The 17,802-nt window shown below is 42.3% G+C and overlaps 1 long non-coding RNA gene across 1 annotated transcript in view; it reads right to left on the bottom strand.

Annotated features, from left to right (window-relative positions):
• LOC139181065 (uncharacterized) overlaps positions 1 to 17,802 on the bottom strand; it is a 32,909-nt gene that overhangs the window by 14,529 nt on the left and 578 nt on the right. The window contains exon 2 of the long non-coding RNA XR_011565196.1: positions 1 to 17,802. This exon is cut by the window's left edge and continues 14,529 nt beyond it. This is a non-coding gene — a long non-coding RNA (uncharacterized lncRNA).

The raw sequence follows: 17,802 nt of genomic DNA, 5'->3' as shown, positions 1-17,802 counted from the left end.
ATGAATTTCCTTCTCAAGGGGACTTAAGAATTATTCTCATTCCCTGCGCTGGAAGAGCTTCTACTTTTTTTCTTCCACCATTTTATGTTTTGACGGTAATTAACTTTTTTTTCCCCAGTGCACCATAGTGATCATTTCTTGCTATCACAAACTACCCCAAAGGCCAACAGAGTTCAAGTAGGTACTAGACTCAAGTAGGCAACTCATTGGTAGCCATGGTGCCCTCCCAACTGGCCAAGAATTCCCCTGGTACCTTGTTTTAGAATTGTCCTAAATGGGGGACTTCCCTGGCAGTCCAGTGGTTAATACACTGCGTTTCCAATGCAGGGGACATAGGTTTGATCCCTGGTCAGGGAACTAAGATCCTACATGTGGTATGACAAAAAATGATAGGTAGATAGATAGATAGAAATGTCCTAAATGTAGTGCCCAGCTGCGTCCTCTTCTACATTTTTTGAGACCATACCATCTGAGTAATTAAACATTGCCTTTGTCTGGGTTGATAACATTGACAATCCAGAAGATCATCATTTTCTCACAAAAGGGGTATCTTCTTTTGTGTGTCCTGGGTTGTGTCAGAGACAGCTTACTGACTCTACATCTGAGTGGCATTCATATTTAAGCAGAACCTGAAGGAAATGGGACTAAGAACAGGTTATTTTGACAAGTGGGAGAGGAAGAGTATTCCAAAGACTCAGCTGGTACACAATGTGCTGCTGAAAAAAATCAATGAAAGCACATACAAAAGACCCCTAAAGACAAATCAGCTCAGAAAGCCTGCCCTATCCCTGGAGTTGGCTTATAGCTCCCTATCCCTGCTATCATGGACCCAGTTTCCCCAGCTTTCCTAATCCTGAAATTGTTGCTCCACTATCCCATGGCCAAGGTCCAAGTGGATTCCTCAGTGAAATGTTACATAGTGAAGAGAGCCAACTCAACTCCAGAAGAACACGGGCCATGTGCCAGGCATTGCACAGCATATTTTTATACGTATTATCTCTGTTAACCCTTATGGTAATCACATAAAATATACAACGTAACTCTTATTTCACAGGTACAGAAACAAATATTTTGAGATGCTAAATAACTTGCCCAAAGTTAAGTTTTAGAATTATAATTGCACCAGATCTCCCTGTTCCCATTCTCATTCCTCCATTCTGCCACACGTTCATCAAGGACTTCATCTATTATTCAGCATCTTTATATACAGCTGTGGAGATAATGTGTCACATACCTATAATACATTATCTTCTCTCCATCATTAGTTCTTCAACTTGTACACAAAGGTATGGAGATAGTATCGATGACTTTCAGAAATCCATGTAACCCAAGGTACTGCATCCTCCTTTGCTATAATTTACTAGAAATAGCTGGAATCTTAGTAATAAACACCTATATTTGTCATCTACTGCTACATAATAAGCCATCCCAAAATTAATGGCTTAAAACAATTATTTACTATATCTCATGATTCTGTGAGTATTAGGGCCATTCTTTATTGGCCTGGGCTCACTCATGAAGCCACATTTAGCTGATGGGTTGGTTGGGTTCAGGGTTAAACTGGGACAGTTTTAGGTGACTGGGCTAATCTCTCCACATGGTCCTTCACTAGATTTCTTCACAGCACGGTGATCTCAGGGCAGCTTCCAAGAAGACAAAGACCAGTGTAAAAGCACTTTTAAGCCTCAACTTGCATCACATGTGATGATGTTCCACTGATCAAAGTAAGTCTTATGGCTGAGTATAAAGTCATTGTGTACCCAGGGGCATGGATACCATAGGGCACAATTTATTGGGGCCTATTACTATAATGAGGAACCACAGTCTTCCCCTTGGCCCTACCGATTCACATTTCTCTTATTTGAAAAATTGACTACTCCTTCCTCAACTATCAAGATCTCCAATCATGTCATCAAACCATAGGTCCTGGATCTCCTGATCTGGCTCAGGTCTAGATGTGCTTAAGGCTTCTCAGGTGCAGTCCCTCGTGAAGCTTCTCAGGTGTGGCTTCACATCATTCAGAGACCCACGGACTGAAAAAATAACTCATCTTCTCCACACATACCCGGCATGCAACTGAGAATGGAACACCCAATAGGCACTCCCATTCACAAGGGGGAGGACCAGGGAGCCACACAGCAGTCACTGGTCCATTCAGTTCAGTTCAGTCGCTCAGTCGTGTCCGACTCTTTACGACCCCACAGACCGCAGCATGCCAGGCCTCCCTGTCTATCACCAACTCCCAGAATCCACCCAAAACCACGTCCATTGTGTCGGTGATGCCATCCAACCATCTCATCCTCTGTCATCCCCTTCTCCTCCTGCCCTCAATCTTTCCCAGCATCAGAGTCTTTTCAAATGAGTCAGCTCTCCACATCAGGTGGCCAAAGTATTGGAGTTTCAGCTTCAACATCAGTCCCTCCAATGAATATCCAGGACTAATCTCCTTTAGGATGGACTGGTTGGATCTTCTTGCAGCCCAAAGGACTCTCAAGAGTCTTCTCCAACACCACAGTTCAAAAGCATCAGTTCTTCGGCACTCAGCTTTCTTCACAGTCCGACTCTCACATCCATACATGACCACTGGAAAAACCATAGCCTTGACTAGATGGACCTTTGTTGACAAAGTAATGTCTCTGCTTTTTAATATGCTGTCTAGGTTGGTCATAACTTTCCTTTCAAGGAGCAAGCGTCTTTTAATTTCATGGCTGCAATCACCATCTGCAGTGATTTTGGAGCCCCAAAAATAAAGTCTGACACTGTTTTGACTATTTCCCCATCTATTTGCCATGAAGTGATGGGACCAGATGCCATGATCTTCGTTTTCTGAATGCTGAGCTTTAAGCCAACTTCTTCACTCTCCTCTTTCACTTTCATCAAGAGGCTCTTTAGGTCCTCTTCACTTTCTGCCATAAGGGTGATGTCGTCTGCATATCTGAGGTTATTGATATGTCTCCCGGCAACCTTGATTCCAGCTTGTGCTTCTTCCAGTCCAGCATTTCTCATGATGTACTCTGCATATAAGTTAAATAAGCAGGGTGACAATCTACAGCCTTGACGTACTCCTTTTCCTATTTGGAACCGGTCTGTTGTTCCATGTCCAGTTCTAACTGTTGCTTCCTGACCTGCATACAGGTTTCTCAAGAGGCAAGTCAGGTGGCCTGGTATTCCCATCTCTTTCAGAATTTTCCACAGTTTATTGTGATCCACACAGTCAAAGGCTTTGGCATAGTCAATAAAGCAGAAATAGATGTTTTTCTGGAACTCTCTTGCTTTTTCAATGATCCAGTGGATGTTGGCAATTTGATGACTGGTTCCTCTGCCTTTTCTAAAACCAGCTTGAACATCTGGAAGTTCACGGTTCATGTATTGCTGAAGCCTGGCTTGGAGAATTTTGAGCATTACTTTACTAGCTTGTGAGATGAGTACAATTGTGCGGTAGTTTGAGCATTCTTTGGCATTGCCTTTCTTTGGGATTGGAATGAAAACTAACCTTTTCCAGTCCTGTGGCCACTGCTGAGTTTTCCAAATTTGCTGGCATATTGAGTGCAGTACTTTCACAGCATCATCTTTCAGGATTTGAAATAGCTCAACTGGAATTCCATCACCTCCACTAGCTTCGTTCATAGTGATGCTTCCTAAGGCCCACTTGACTTCACATTCCAGGATGTCTGGCTCTAGGTGAGTGATCACACCATTGTGACTATCTGGCTCGTGAAGATCTTTTTTGTACAGTTCTTCTGTGTATTCTTGCCACCTCTTCTTAATATCTTCTGCTTCTGTTAGGTCCATACCATTTCTGTTCTTTACTGAGTCCATCTTTGCATGAAATGTTCCCTTGGTATCTCTAATTTTCTTGAAGAGATCTCTAGTTCTTTCCCATTCTATTGTTTTCCTCTATTTCTTTGCATTGATCGCTGAGGAAGGCTTTCTTATCTCTCCTTGCTATTCTTTGGAACTCTGCATTCAAATGGGTATATCTTTCCTTTTCTCCTTTGCTTTTTGCTTCTCTTCTTTTCATAGCTATTTGTAAGGCCTCCTCAGACAGCCATTTTGCTTTTTTGCATTTCTTTTTCTTGGGGATGGTCTTGCTCCCTGTCTCCTGTACAATGTCATGAACCTCCATCCATAGTTCATCAGGCACTCTATCTATCAGATCTAGTCCCTTAAATCTATTTCTCACTTCCACTGTATAGTCATAAGGGATTTGATTTAGGTCGTGCCTGAATGGTCTAGTGGTTTTCCCCACTTTCTTCAATTTAACTGAATTTGGCAATAAGGAATTCATGATCTGAGCCACAATCCACTCCTGGTCTTGTTTTTGATGACTGTATAGAGCTTCTCCATCTTTGGCTGCAAAGGATATAATCAATCTGATTTCAGTGTTGACCATCTGGTGATGTACATGTGTAGAGTCTTCTCCTGTGTTGTTGGAAGAGGCTGTTTGCTATGACCTGGTCCATAGCAATTCTGAAATCCAGGCAGGCAAATGTTGTAGAGCCTCCTACTCTGATTATGGGAAATGGTTCTTTACTAGAGCCTAGTTCTATTCCCTGAAAGTAGTTAGCTCTGCCCTCTGAAATGGTGTTCCTTTTCAATAAGAAATAGCATTGTTTGCAGCTGAGTAATTTTCTCAGCTTCCTTCCTGCACCATTTAGTCTGCTGCTGCTTCTGCTAAGTCACTTTAGTCGTGTCCAACTCTGTGTGACCCCATGGACGGCAGCCCACCAGGCTCCCCTGTTCCTGGGATTCTCCAGGCAAGAACACTGGAGTGGGTTGCCATTTCCTTCTCCAATGCATGAAAGTGAAAAGTGAAAGGGAAGTCACTCAGTCATGTCTGACTCCCAGCGACCCCATGGACTGCAGCCTACCAAGCTCCTCCATCCATGGGATTTTCCAGGCAAGAGTACTGGAGTGGGGTGCCATTGCCTTCTCCAACCATTTAGTCTAAACTGGTCCAATTCCTTGAAAAACTTCATGGGCTTCCCATGTACAAGGTTACAGTCCATTTCATTACAGAAAATCTATACTAACAATTATTTTTAAGACTCGGCTCTACTTTGGCCAGCATGTCAAGGTCCTTTGGGGAAAATGCCCTTAAGATTCTTAGAAGTCCTTTTATCTGTCTAAGAGAGTAGAGTAGGCAACATTTAAAATCTTACTGTGGTCTTCACAAAGTGTTACAGCCACATTCTTGATTTGATCTGTATCCTCTGGTCATTTCTTACTTTGAGAACTTTTGGCCAGTTGAAAACACTAGAAATGTGAAATTTTGAAACTTCATTTCCCAGCTCAGTGTATCGTGGGGCCCTCTATATGTGCTGTAAATTCTGCTTATAATTATAGCAGTTCTTTCTTTAGCTCATCCCTCTCTTCTCATATCCCGTTATATATAACATTTTAAAAATCTAATTGACCCCCCCCTCAACATTATAAATGGAAATCTTAAGTCAAATCCACAACTTCATGAAGTACGTTTTCTATCCTCCAGATTATCGGTGGTGACAGTATTGTCAGTTGGGTCACTACTAAGTACTATGGGTGTCCTTTATCAACTGCCAGCAGCAGCTTCCTCTCAGGTCTTCCAGACTCCACCAGCATTCTGCTTGCGGTCACCATAACCTCCCACCAGACACTCAGTCCCAAGGCCAATGCTACATAATTTAGGCTTTTATTACAGCAATGTGCAAATTCTGGATATCAATTTTTATATCAGCTTTCCATCTCTGTAGCAAATGTATCCAAAATGTAGTAACCTCATGATTATTATTATTCCATCAGTTAACTGGATTCTTCTTCTGCAGGTCATGCCTTTGCTCACTGATGCAACTGAATTCAGCTAACAGAGGTTGCCCTCGGGGACTGGATTCAAGTAGCCTCTCCTATCATACAGTATTTAATTCCAAGCTTCTTCACTGCATGCTGATCTCAGGGTTCTAGGAGGACAAGCCTCAACGTGCAAGTACTTAATCAAATCTCTGCTTCCATCACAATTGTTTATATTCATTTGCCAAAGTAAGTCACGTGGATGAGGCCAATGTCAATGTAATAGAAGAATATATAAGGGTGTGGGTACTGGTAGGTATAAATCACTGGGGTCACGGCTACGATAATTGTCTATAGCAGTAAAATGTAAGTTTTGTGGGGGTTTTTTCTGTATCTTTATTCAAGTGTATAGCCCAATATATTTCATTTACCTAGGCATATCTAGTATATATTTGCTTAACTGAATTGAAGAAGCACAGAGTTCTGGAAACAAAAGAATCAAAAAGGATAAGACTACTATATCCTTGAAGATCCAAAATACTATAAAACAAAGCCAACCAGTAAAAAACCTTTCTTCCCACCATCTTTCCACATTCTTATGAATCAACTATATTTCTGGCCAAACATGGTCTTTAGAGTATCATGAATTTCATATGAATAATTCATTAATCCTATTTCTGTTATGGTTATAATCAATCTTAGAAATAAATTCCATATGAATATGAAATTTTTCTGATCCTAAATAACTGTTTGAACATCAGAATAATAATATAATGTATATCATATTTGTATAAGAGGAAGAGAATTGAACAGAATTATTGGTATTTCAAACCCAGTATTTGAATTTTTGCTAAGATCAGACATGAAACTTGATCTGTCTTTCTCATCTGGGGATATAGGTATATTTAGTTTTTCACTAAAATAAAGAGAATTAGGACTGTGTTTTAATGGCCTCTAAGGTCTTTCCATCAATCATTTTCTCCAGAAGAGGTTGGGATTTTTCATCAACAGTAGTGGGTAATGACGAACACATTTTGAGACTGGTTCTTGATTAATGATTTCTTGCCTTCAAGGACTGAGAGACTATAAAATCTGTACTAAAGGCATATTCTTCCCTTGCTACCAATTGTGATTCTAAGAATCCAGACATGTTTGCACTGTTTTTCCCCCATGAAGCAGAATATCCTATCAAAGTATAACAAGAGGATTCACTGAGACTTTTATTTGCATGTTGTAGTTTTCTGTTCTGTTTGTTTGCTTACTTGCTTGTTATTCTATTAACCTTCTGCCTAAGTTTCCAGTCCTAGCGCTGCAAGTAACCTTCCTAACCCAATCTATGGGGCCACAGAAAGAATTCGTGAGCCTATTCTTTGGGACCAGATGGGGTCACTAAAGAACTCCAAGCCGAGGGCAGAGAGGAAAAGGTATCCCTGTTGGTCTCTGATTGAAAGACCTAGGACCAATTAGTCCTGAAGTACGTAGAACCTACTGCGATGATGATCATGAGAGCCAGTGTTTATTGATCTTGCTATGCCCTGCGTGGTTCAAAGCACTTTACGTGGATTAACTCATTTAATCCTCACAAGCCTATGAGGTAGGTGTTATGATTATCTAGACTTTACAAAGGAGGGTACTGAGGTGTAAAGCAATTTCTTCAGGGTTAGACAGCTTTAAATGGCAGAATCCGCTTTGAACCCACCACCAGCACTATCGCTTCAAAGACAACGGCCTCATGCCAAAATCAAAATTCCTTCCTGCATCCGTGACCTTAATATTGTACCTTCAGCACCAAGTCACTTGCATTTATACACGTATGATGTAGGTTGATCTACTTGTCTGATGATTTACACAAGTTGTTAACAGAAAGGCCATTACAGAAGCCTCTGGCAAGTCATATAAGGCCAATGAATCTTAGCCTAGGTTCTTTTATCCTTGATTGACTGGGCATCTACACTCTCCTGGAACTTGAATGGGATTGGTACCCAGACCCTTACCTCCCAAAATACCTCTCAGCCTCCAATCCTACAGAGACAGAGCTGGAACTCTCATGAGCCATGCACCCTCCTCAGCCACCAACGCTATGTCCTGCCCAACATGCAGTTGGTTAAAATCTGTTTCCTGAAGATGTCAGGACCTGTGGTAGACATCGAATATATAGACCTGCATACAGGAAGCTTTCAGCCCCCACGTCCCTGCCTTCCAGTTTGAGAAACAGGATTAATTTGGGGGAAATACAAACCTGGAAATAATTAGAGGGGATGTTGTAGAAAAATTCTAACTAAACCACCTTTCTAGTCCCTTCCAATCCCATTCCCATCCTCTTAATTTCTCTCTAAGGAGAGCGTTTATTAGTTTGATTTCAAAACACACACTTGTACCTGTAATTACTATATAATGTCTGTTTACTTTTTTAAACGAAAATGAATTTAAATTAATCTTGTTTTGTGAATTTCAAGGCACCCCCTGAGATAAATGAAGACACTCCAGGGTGTCATCAAACCAGTGCTGGGAATCCTTGCTCTAAAAAGTAGAGAAACAAGCTCATTAAACCTTCAAGAAGCCAGAGGGGAGAAATGTATATAGATATAAAGATAGAGACTGCACGTTAGAGAGAGATTTTATATGTGTATTATTCACTTATATACACATACACGCACGCACACACAAATACATATCAAAAGTCGTGCAACAAAGTGCGGTTATCTTTAGGTGAACTGTCTGTTGCAAACTTAGCATCAATGCCTCTCAGTATTAAGACCATTCTACCACAGAGGAGATGCTGGGAACAGTCTTTCCGAAAGAGAAGAGGCCATTCTTTTCCAGAGACAGGCAGATGGGAAAGCAGATAAGAAGTTCAGAACAGCAAACAGGTGAATCTCTTGAGTTTCCCCACATTAGTGCCACAGACTGAGATAACTGGTGGGAATTTTCCAGAAGTTCTTGAGCTTTATAGTGGAGTGGCTTCCAGGCGAGGTGTCTGAGAGCCTCTCACTTAGATGTCACAGGCTAGGATCTCTAGGGACCTTTCCTAGGACACCCCCTCTGACAGGTGTGTAAACCTCTAATTTCTTGTATCACTTCCCTTCATACTTGGAAAATATAGTGTGTCTTCTCTTTGAACACTAATATAAATAGGTAATAAGTAATCATTTTTTTCCTTTTTGTGTGTATATATGTTAATGCTTTTTTTAGTATTCAACTTTTTATTTTATATATTTTCTTGGCCACACCACAAGGTACAAGGTATGTGGGGTCTTTGTTCCCCAACCAGGGATTGAACTAGCACTCACTATATTGGAAACACAGAGTCTTAACCACTGGACCACCAGGGAAGTCCCTATATGTTAGTGCTTTTAAAATAAAGATATGGTACTTATATAATAAGGGCTTTCCAGGTGGTCCTAGTGATAAAAGAACCCGCCGGCCAATGCAGGAGACCTAAGACACACGGGTTTGATCCCTGGGTCGGGAAGATACTCTGGAGGAAGGCATGGCAACCCACTCCAGTATTCTTGCCTGGTGAGTCCCATGGACAGAGGGGCCTGGAGGGCTACAGTCCAAAAGGTCGCAGAGTCAGACACAATGGAGACAACTTAGCACAGCACTGCTGCTGCCGCCGCTAAGTCACTTCAGTCGTGTCTGACTCTGTGTGACCCCATAGACGTCAGCCCACCAGGCTCTCCTGCCCCTGGGATTCTCCAGGCAGGAACACTGGAGTGGGTTGCCATTTCCTTCTCCAATGCATGAAAGTGAAAAAGTGAAAGTGAAGCCGCTCGGTCGTGTCCGACTCTTAGCAACCCCATGGACTGCAGCCCACCAGGCTTCTCCACCCCTGGGATTTTCCAGGCAAGAGTACTGGAGTGGGGTGCCATTGCCTTCTCCTAGCACAGCACAGCACACATTTATATTATAAAGCTATAAATGCTTTCAAATATTTTTGATATGTGATGTAATAAATGTTTTCATAGAGATGCTAAAGAAGAAGGATACAAAACATAATTGTAAGGGCACAGGGAAGGCTTCCTAGAGAGAGTGGTGTGGTCCAAACTGAATCTTGAGGGAGGAGAGGAGTTGATGCAGGGTCCAGGTAAGAACAGGACAGGTGAAGGGAACAGCGTGTGCAGAGGTACAAGAGAGGGCTCTGCTCTGCATCGCGTGTTGGAGACTCGCATTGACTCCAAGAAATGAGGTAAGATGAGGCTAAAGAGAGAAGCAAAGGCCTCATTCCAGAGGGATTTTTATGGCAGTCTACAAATGTTGGGATTTTTTTTTTTTTCTTCTTGAAGGCAATAGGAGTTACTGAAGAGCTGGGAATGTCAAGGCTGTGTTCTGCAAAGAAGCACCCTAGCTTCATAGAGGGAAAGTGTGAACAGGCAGAAATAGTGGAGGCCATGGGGGTGATGGTTCCTAAGGGGATTCCAGAAGGATGGGATGTGGATGGGAGGAAGTCCCACTGGAGGGATAAGGGGATGTTGAGGTGGTCCAATGGGTTCTTCTCCTCTTCCCCAAATGGCAAGGAGGCTGGGACACTTAAGGATGATAAATCAGGCAATTTCAGTCCTGCTTGGAACATACTTTAAAGGCGGAAACAGTAGAAAGTGATGTTTCAAGAATTTCTCCAGAAAGGAAATCAAGGAGCCAAGCCCTTCCTGGAACAAAAACAGGAAATTCACAATACACATCTAAACATATTTTTTTTGGATAGCTCCCTAACCAGTGGAGAAAGCAACAGATTGTTCCAACCGGGGACACTAAGTGTCTGGAACTGACCTCAGGCATTTATCCAGGCCAGTCATGTCTCTTGAGGCCTTTTTCCCTGTGCTAATTGTGGGCTCCTTTGCCCACTGCCCTGCTCATCCAAAGACACCTGGAGATGTCAGGAACCACCTCTTATGACCAGGCTGTTTTAGGCGCTACTGATAACTGTCCCACAGAAGGGAAGACAGAGCTGTGGGATGAAAGGTCTCTCAACAGGGCTTCCTTCTCAGGCAGAGGTGTGCATATAAGCCACCTGGGATCCCACAGGTCTGGGAGGGGGCCTGAGATCCTGCATTTTTCACAAGCTCCCAGGCCATGTGATACTGCTCAGCTGTGCACAACACTTTGAGAAGCGCTAGTCTACAAGTGGTCAGAGGATGAGCCAGGAAGGTGGGGAGGTGCCTAGTGGGAATGAGACAATGATAATTCCTATGCTCCACTGATTTCATTGTATTTGTCACATCTGCCCTGGAAAATGGACCCACGTGATCTAGAGTTTTAAAGACTGGGAGACTTAAAGGGGAAAAGAGACAAGAAATAAGACCACACTTTAGAAATCTCAAAAGTCTAGTATTGCAACCAGCATATTAAAAATAAAAAAATAAAACAAGTAAATAAGGCATCTGTATTAGTTTTCTATTACTGTATGATCAATTGCCGCAAGCTTAGTGGCTAAAAAAAATACCCATTTGTTAACTCACAGTTCTGAGATCAGAAGTCCAACTACAGGTTAGCCGGATCCTCCGCTCAGGGTCTCATCAGGCTGAAATGAAGAAGACAGCCAGGCTGTACCTCACAATGGAGGCCCGAGTCCTCTAAGCTCATCCGTTTGGCAGAATTCACTTCCTTGAAGTTGTAAGATGGAAGCCTCTGCTTTCTTAGTAGCTGTCAACGGGGAATCAGCTCCCAGAGCCACCTTGCTGAGTGGCCCCCTTTTGCCATGTTTTGTGACATAATCATAGGAGTGATATCCCCTCATCAAAGTGTACAGTTCATTTGGGCCCATCTTAGAATTCCACTAACCACAGCATCCTATGACCACACTTCACATTAGAGACATTAGAGATACTCCCATCGGTCTCTAAATCACGTTATGATGATGGTGATGGCAGCAGCAACTTCCACTTGTGAACACCAATTGTGTGCCAGCATTTTGCCAGGTTTTAACATATTTCTACCTTATTTGACCCTATCAATAATCCTTAATAATCTATATCATTATAGACATCTGAAATGGAGACTTAGAAATTTAAAGTAATTTGGGCCAGGTCACATAGTTTAGTGACCCAGTGATGTTTGATAGTATGAGGATTTCATATATATTTATTTATATTCACCTGTGTGTGTGTGCATGTCAGTCTCTCAGTCATGTGACTCTTTGTGACCCCATAGGCTGTAGTTCACCAGGCTCCTCTGCCCATGGGATTTTCCAGGCAAGGATACTGGAATGGGTTGCCATTTCCTTCTCCAGGGGATCTTCCTGACCCAGAGAACAAACACAGGTTTCCTGCATTGCAGGCAGATTCGTTGCTGTCTGAGCCACCAGGGAAGCCCATATACATATAAATATATATATATATATATATATAAAAAACTGAAAATATATATATGAAATATATATATCTGCATCATTTGCTGTATATCTGAAACACTGTAAATCAACTGTATTTCATTTTTTAAAAAGAAAAAAAGATAATGATTCCATCACTGCTGAAAATTTTCTCATTCCCTTTCTAGCTTATTGTCCTTCCCACACAGAGGCAACCATTATTCTGATTTCTATCACCACAGATTTACTTTGCCAGGCCTTAAACTTCACACACAGAAGATCATACTTACGTTCTTGTTGTGTCTGACTCCTTTTGCTCAGCTTAATGCTTTTGAGATTCATCCAGTGTTACTTTTATCTTGTTACTTTTATCAGTAGTTATTTCCTTTTACTGCTAAATAATATTCTATTTTATGGATGTGTATCACAGTTTGTTTATGGATGCTTTCCTGTTGGTGAATATTGGTTTTCCTGACATTTTTTGATTATTATGAATAAAGCTTCTAAGAACATTCTTCTACAAGTGTATTAGTAGACAAATGATTTTGTTCTCTTGAGTAATTCTTAGGAACAGAATTACTGGATCACAGGGAGGTGTATATTTAACTTTATAAGCAACTGTAGAAAAGTTTTCCAAAATAGTTGTACAATTTTACACTCCTACCACCAGTGTATGAGAGCTCCAACAGTCCCTTTTCTTTGCCAATATTTGGCATTATCAGTCATTTTAATTTTAGCCATGCTGAAACTCCAATACTTTGGCCGCCTGATGAGAAGAGCTGATTCATTGGAAAAGACCCTGCTGCAGGGAAACATTGAGGGCAGGAGGAGAAGGGGACGACAGAGGATGAGATGGTTGGATGGCATCACTGACTCAATGAACATGGGTTTGAGTGACTCCGGGAGTTGGTGATGGACAGGGAGGCCTGGCGTGCTGTGATTCATGGGGTCGCAAAGAGTCGGACACGACTGAGCGACTGAACTGACCTGAACTGAGTGGGTATATTACTGTGGTTATGATTTGCACTTCTCTGATGACTACTGATGTAGGGACCCTTTTCAGGTAAGTATTGGCCTTTTCTATATAGTCTTTTAAGAAGTGTCCAAGTCCCCTGCCCAGTTTTTATTGGGTTAGTTTCTACTTCTTAGTTACAGGGGATTGAGTCCTAGTCTGGACCAACTGAATGACTCAATGAGCTGAGTTTCCTCACCTAGAAATAGTGAGGTTAAACCAGAAGATCTCTGAGGTTCTTTCTGATTTTTACACTTATGCTGTGAAAAGTACAATGCCAAGATTTTCAGTAATTTCTTCCCTCTGGATCCAAGGGAAAGCAGTTTATAGAGCATGAATCCTGGAAGTAAGATAGTTTACCAAAACTATTCTCATCTCAAAGGTGTCTCTTACTGAGCACTCCCTCTTCTCTGATTCTGCTCTCACTTGAGAGTACTGAACAGCTTTGCAAAAACTAAAGCCCAGTCCCCAATTCCCTCTTTATCTCTAACCCCACCTAATCATAGCTTCCGGTATAAGACCTCCCCCTAATATCCCAACATGGTCTCAAGTGTGCTCCTGGAATGGTCTAAAAGAAAAACAGAATTTTAAGTGCCATGAAGGTGATAGAATTGTCAGAAAGTATATGAAATCAACTAGTAAGTTGTGACCTATCTGTCACGGTATGTTCTGTAACAGTATAAAAATCAAAATACAAAAAAGACAGAGGAAGAAGGAGTGGGAGAGAGAGAGAAAGAAACAGGGAAAAGCTATCAGTGCCATCTTGTGGAAAGACCTATATTAAAATGTCCAAGGTAATCTGGCCACACCCCAGATCACGTCAGAGCCTGTACACTCAATACCAATGTGTACCCAATAGACGGCAGGATAGCATCACCATTCATTTATAGCACCGGTGATGGTTGATAGGGAGTCCATTCCAATTCCTTGCTTCCTGTGCCAGGGCCAGTTATTAAATTATTTGTATATCATCCATAACTATATGAACACCACATAAAACCCACATACCTCCAATACCATATTTACAAACTCACACCCAAACTATTCTGTTTGGTTCCTACATACAGTACGGTTCTCCAAATGTAGAAAATGTGCATGGACCTATCACAACAATCCATCCCCCAAACACACACACACACACACACACACAAACACACACACACACACTTAGACCGCAGTTGTTTAGAGTATAACTCTTTCTTTGAAAAATAAACTTGATTTTATTTCACTTCTTAAGATTATTAGCAATTATTTCTCAGGACTTCCTTGATGATCCAGTGGTTAAAATTCTGTGCTTCTACTGCTGGGGGAGGGGATGGTGGAGAGGGCATGGGTTAGATCCCTGGTCTGGGAACTAAGATCCCACATGCTATTATGCATAGTAGAAAAGAAAAATTATTTCTCTTCTTTCCTTTTATTTGAATATTCCCATCTGTACTGGTTTCCTATTGCCACATAAGAAATTATCCCAAAATTTGATGGCTTAAAATATTAAGTATTTATTATCTCAGAGTTTCTATGCATGAGAAATTCAAGGGAGGCTTAACTGGGTGATTCTGGCTCAGGGATCCATGAGGCTATTATCAAGATGTTGGGCAGGTAGTCTAAGGTCTTGATGGAGCCAGAAGATCCACTTCCAAAATAGCCAGTCCCCTTCCACGAGGTTGATACAAAGCCTCCCGCATGGATCTCTCATGAGACTCCTCACAACACAGCAGCTGGCTTCTCCCACAAAAGAGCAAGTTAAAAACCATAATGTCCTTTATGACTTTACCTAAGAAGTCACATAGATAGGTAAAGTCATAAAGGGCTTCCCTGGTGGCTCTGACAGTAAAGATCTGCCTGCAGTGCAGGAGACATGGGTTCCATCCCTGGGTAGGGAAGATACCCTCAAGAAAGGAATGGCTACCCACTGTAGTATTCTTGCCTGGAGAATTCCACGGACAGAAGAGACTGGTGGGCTACAGTCCATAGGGTCACAAAGAGTCAGTCACGACTGATCGATTTGCAGTCACTGCAAATGTCCACTTAGGTTTGCCTTCTCTCTTCCATTCAGGAAGTCACATACCATCATTTCCACAAAATCCTGTTGATGACACAAACCAGCCCTAACAATGTGGGAAAGGATTACACAAGACATGAGGTGGTTCCCTAGTGGGGAGTATCTTTAAGGCTGGCTACCACACCATCCCTTCTTAAACTCAGTTTCCACATCATAGGGTCCCACGTCTGAACTGTGTTAAGACAAAAGATCAGAACACTTAAGACACTGGGAGCTCTGGCTGCAGTCTAAGGGCCACAGGAACACAAATCCAAGCAACCTTCTGCCTTGGTAAGACACAGGGACTCACTTGGAGGAAGGAATTCTCTGACTCTGGCTTCAGCTCCAATTGCTGCTGGAATCAAGCCATCAGGGAACTGAGGCTTCGCCATCAAAGAGGACAAAGTCAAAACATTCTTATCAGCTGGGGAAGTGGGAGGTAGAGAGCCCTAAAACCATTATATTGGACTTTCAAAGAATGCTATTTCCAGCTTTTCACAACAGACAGTGAACAAAACGGAAGGAAGACCCTGTCCTCCTAAGTCTGTGCTGGTGCTTCCAATCCAAGCTTACCTTTCCCCTACTGACTTCTTTTGTGCTTGTTGTTGCGACCCCATGGACTACAGTCCACCAGGCTCCTCTGTCCATGGAATTTCCCAGGCAAAAATACAGGAGTAGGTTGCCATTTCCTTCTCCAGGGGATCATCCCAACCCAAGGATTGAACTCACATCTCCTGCACTGCAGATTCTTTAATGCTGAGCCACTGGGGAAGCCCTTGTGGCTTGTCTGCTTGTCTCAAATTGCAACTCTTTACTATTCCTGAATAAACTCATTTTGCTGGTGAAAAAAAAAAGATACAAACATCCATTGTCACATAGCCCCGGAGACTTGCCTACACTCCCAGAAATGTACTTTCACAGTCTTGCATATACATATTTTTTCATTCATTTAACATTTTTGAGCACCGTGTATGAGGCTCTATATTAGATGTATGAAATTCAAAGATGGAATGACACAAACCGATAACCCTAATTCAATAAACTAACTGCTCTACCAGGAGTACATATTTATATAAAATGAGATGGGGATAGAGATTAAATTTTCCTGAAGGTCAGGTAACACTTTACAGAAGAGTAAAGAAAAGAAGCTCAGTATTGCCTGGGGCTGGAGCCTACGTGTAGGAAGCGGACATTGTTTTAGTTGCAAGAATCCTAGCCAAGAAACCACCATAAAGGAGTTTTTCTTTCAGTGTGAGGCCCCGGGCCCAAGACAGAAAATTAAACAGTATTCTTGACAAGGGGACATAGACCAAGGCAGAGACTCAAGCAGGGTCTGTTAAAAGCGAGAGGCAGAGCAATAGAGACGGAGGAGGAATTTCTACAAAGGAAGCCCAAAAGGGGTTAATGGATGCACTTCAACCCCTGCAGAGACCCCATAGGAATCTCTGTCTCCCCTAGAAATGTCTTCTCTCTGGAAAAGATGGGCTTTGCCCTGGCTCTCAAGGAGGCAAGGAATGGGCATAAGGAGGTGGGGAGAGATGTGGAAAATTTTTCTCTAATGAGTGAGGGAGAGAAGAAAGGACAGCAAGGAAAAGGAACTAAGAAAAGTTCAATCTGATAGGAGCAAGTGCCTCTTGTCACTGAGGGAGTGCAATCAGAAATGCTGAGCTAGGGGTTGACTGAAGTTGCTGGGAGGAGAGACGGGGTAACGTGGCCGAGAGGCATAGTGGGAACACACTGGGATGGGCTAGAAAGAGCCCGGGCGAGTTGTGCAGGAAATGGGAGTGCAGACAGGAAGGACTTAATTAGGGCTGTGATTGTTCAGAAGAAAGGGAAAGGGTAGATCTGGAAGCTCCTGGAACCTGAGGAGAGTAGGTGGAGGCAATGCTTCAGTTGCCAGGATAAATGGTTAAGTGCGCTTTCCACAGGGTCAGAGCAGGCTTTGATCTTCGGAGGAAGAAAATTTCCTTTTCATTTTGCTGGAACCAAGTGTGTGGGTGAGAGTAGATAGGGACAGGGAGGGGTGTATGTCTTCATGGTTCCCTGGGCTTGGAATGAGACAGATCTTGGCTCAACCAGCCCAGCTACTTACTAGCTGTGTGTGCTTAGGTAAGTTAACCAACTTCTTTAAGCCTCATGTGCAGAAGGGATATAAAATTACCTTCCTCCTGCGGCTCTTCCAGAAAGCACCTGGCCCGGGGCCTGGTTTGTAGGCAAATTCAATAACAGTTAACTATTTTCATAATTACAATTAGTCTGATTACTAGAAGCACATTGTTCAAAGGAGGATATGAAACATTGAGATCACAGTTAAGACACTGTGTTCAAATCTACTTCCCCACCTTCTATGAATGACACATATAAACTCTAGCCTCTCCAGGGAAGGGTGACTCACAGAACCTGGGACTTAGGAAACATGAAGAGAAATTAAGAAATCCTGCAACTGTTGAAAATAAATAAATAAATTAAATAAAATAAAGAAATCCTGCAACTGTTTAACCCAGCTGAGGGGCATGAGGATGGTTATGTAAAGAAGCAGTAACCTTCTGTTGAACTTTAGAATACAATACTGTTTTGTTAAAGATTCCGGAGCTGAAGTGCTAGGCTTCAAATCCCCTTCCATCAGTTACCTCTTGGTCAAGTTCCTGAACCTCTCCAGAGCTTTAGTGTTCTCAT

This window comes from Bos indicus, chromosome 3 (assembly GCF_029378745.1).
Source record: "Bos indicus isolate NIAB-ARS_2022 breed Sahiwal x Tharparkar chromosome 3, NIAB-ARS_B.indTharparkar_mat_pri_1.0, whole genome shotgun sequence".
Lineage (NCBI taxonomy): Eukaryota > Metazoa > Chordata > Mammalia > Artiodactyla > Bovidae > Bos > Bos indicus.
This window is presented reverse-complemented; position numbering and strand designations above follow the sequence as displayed.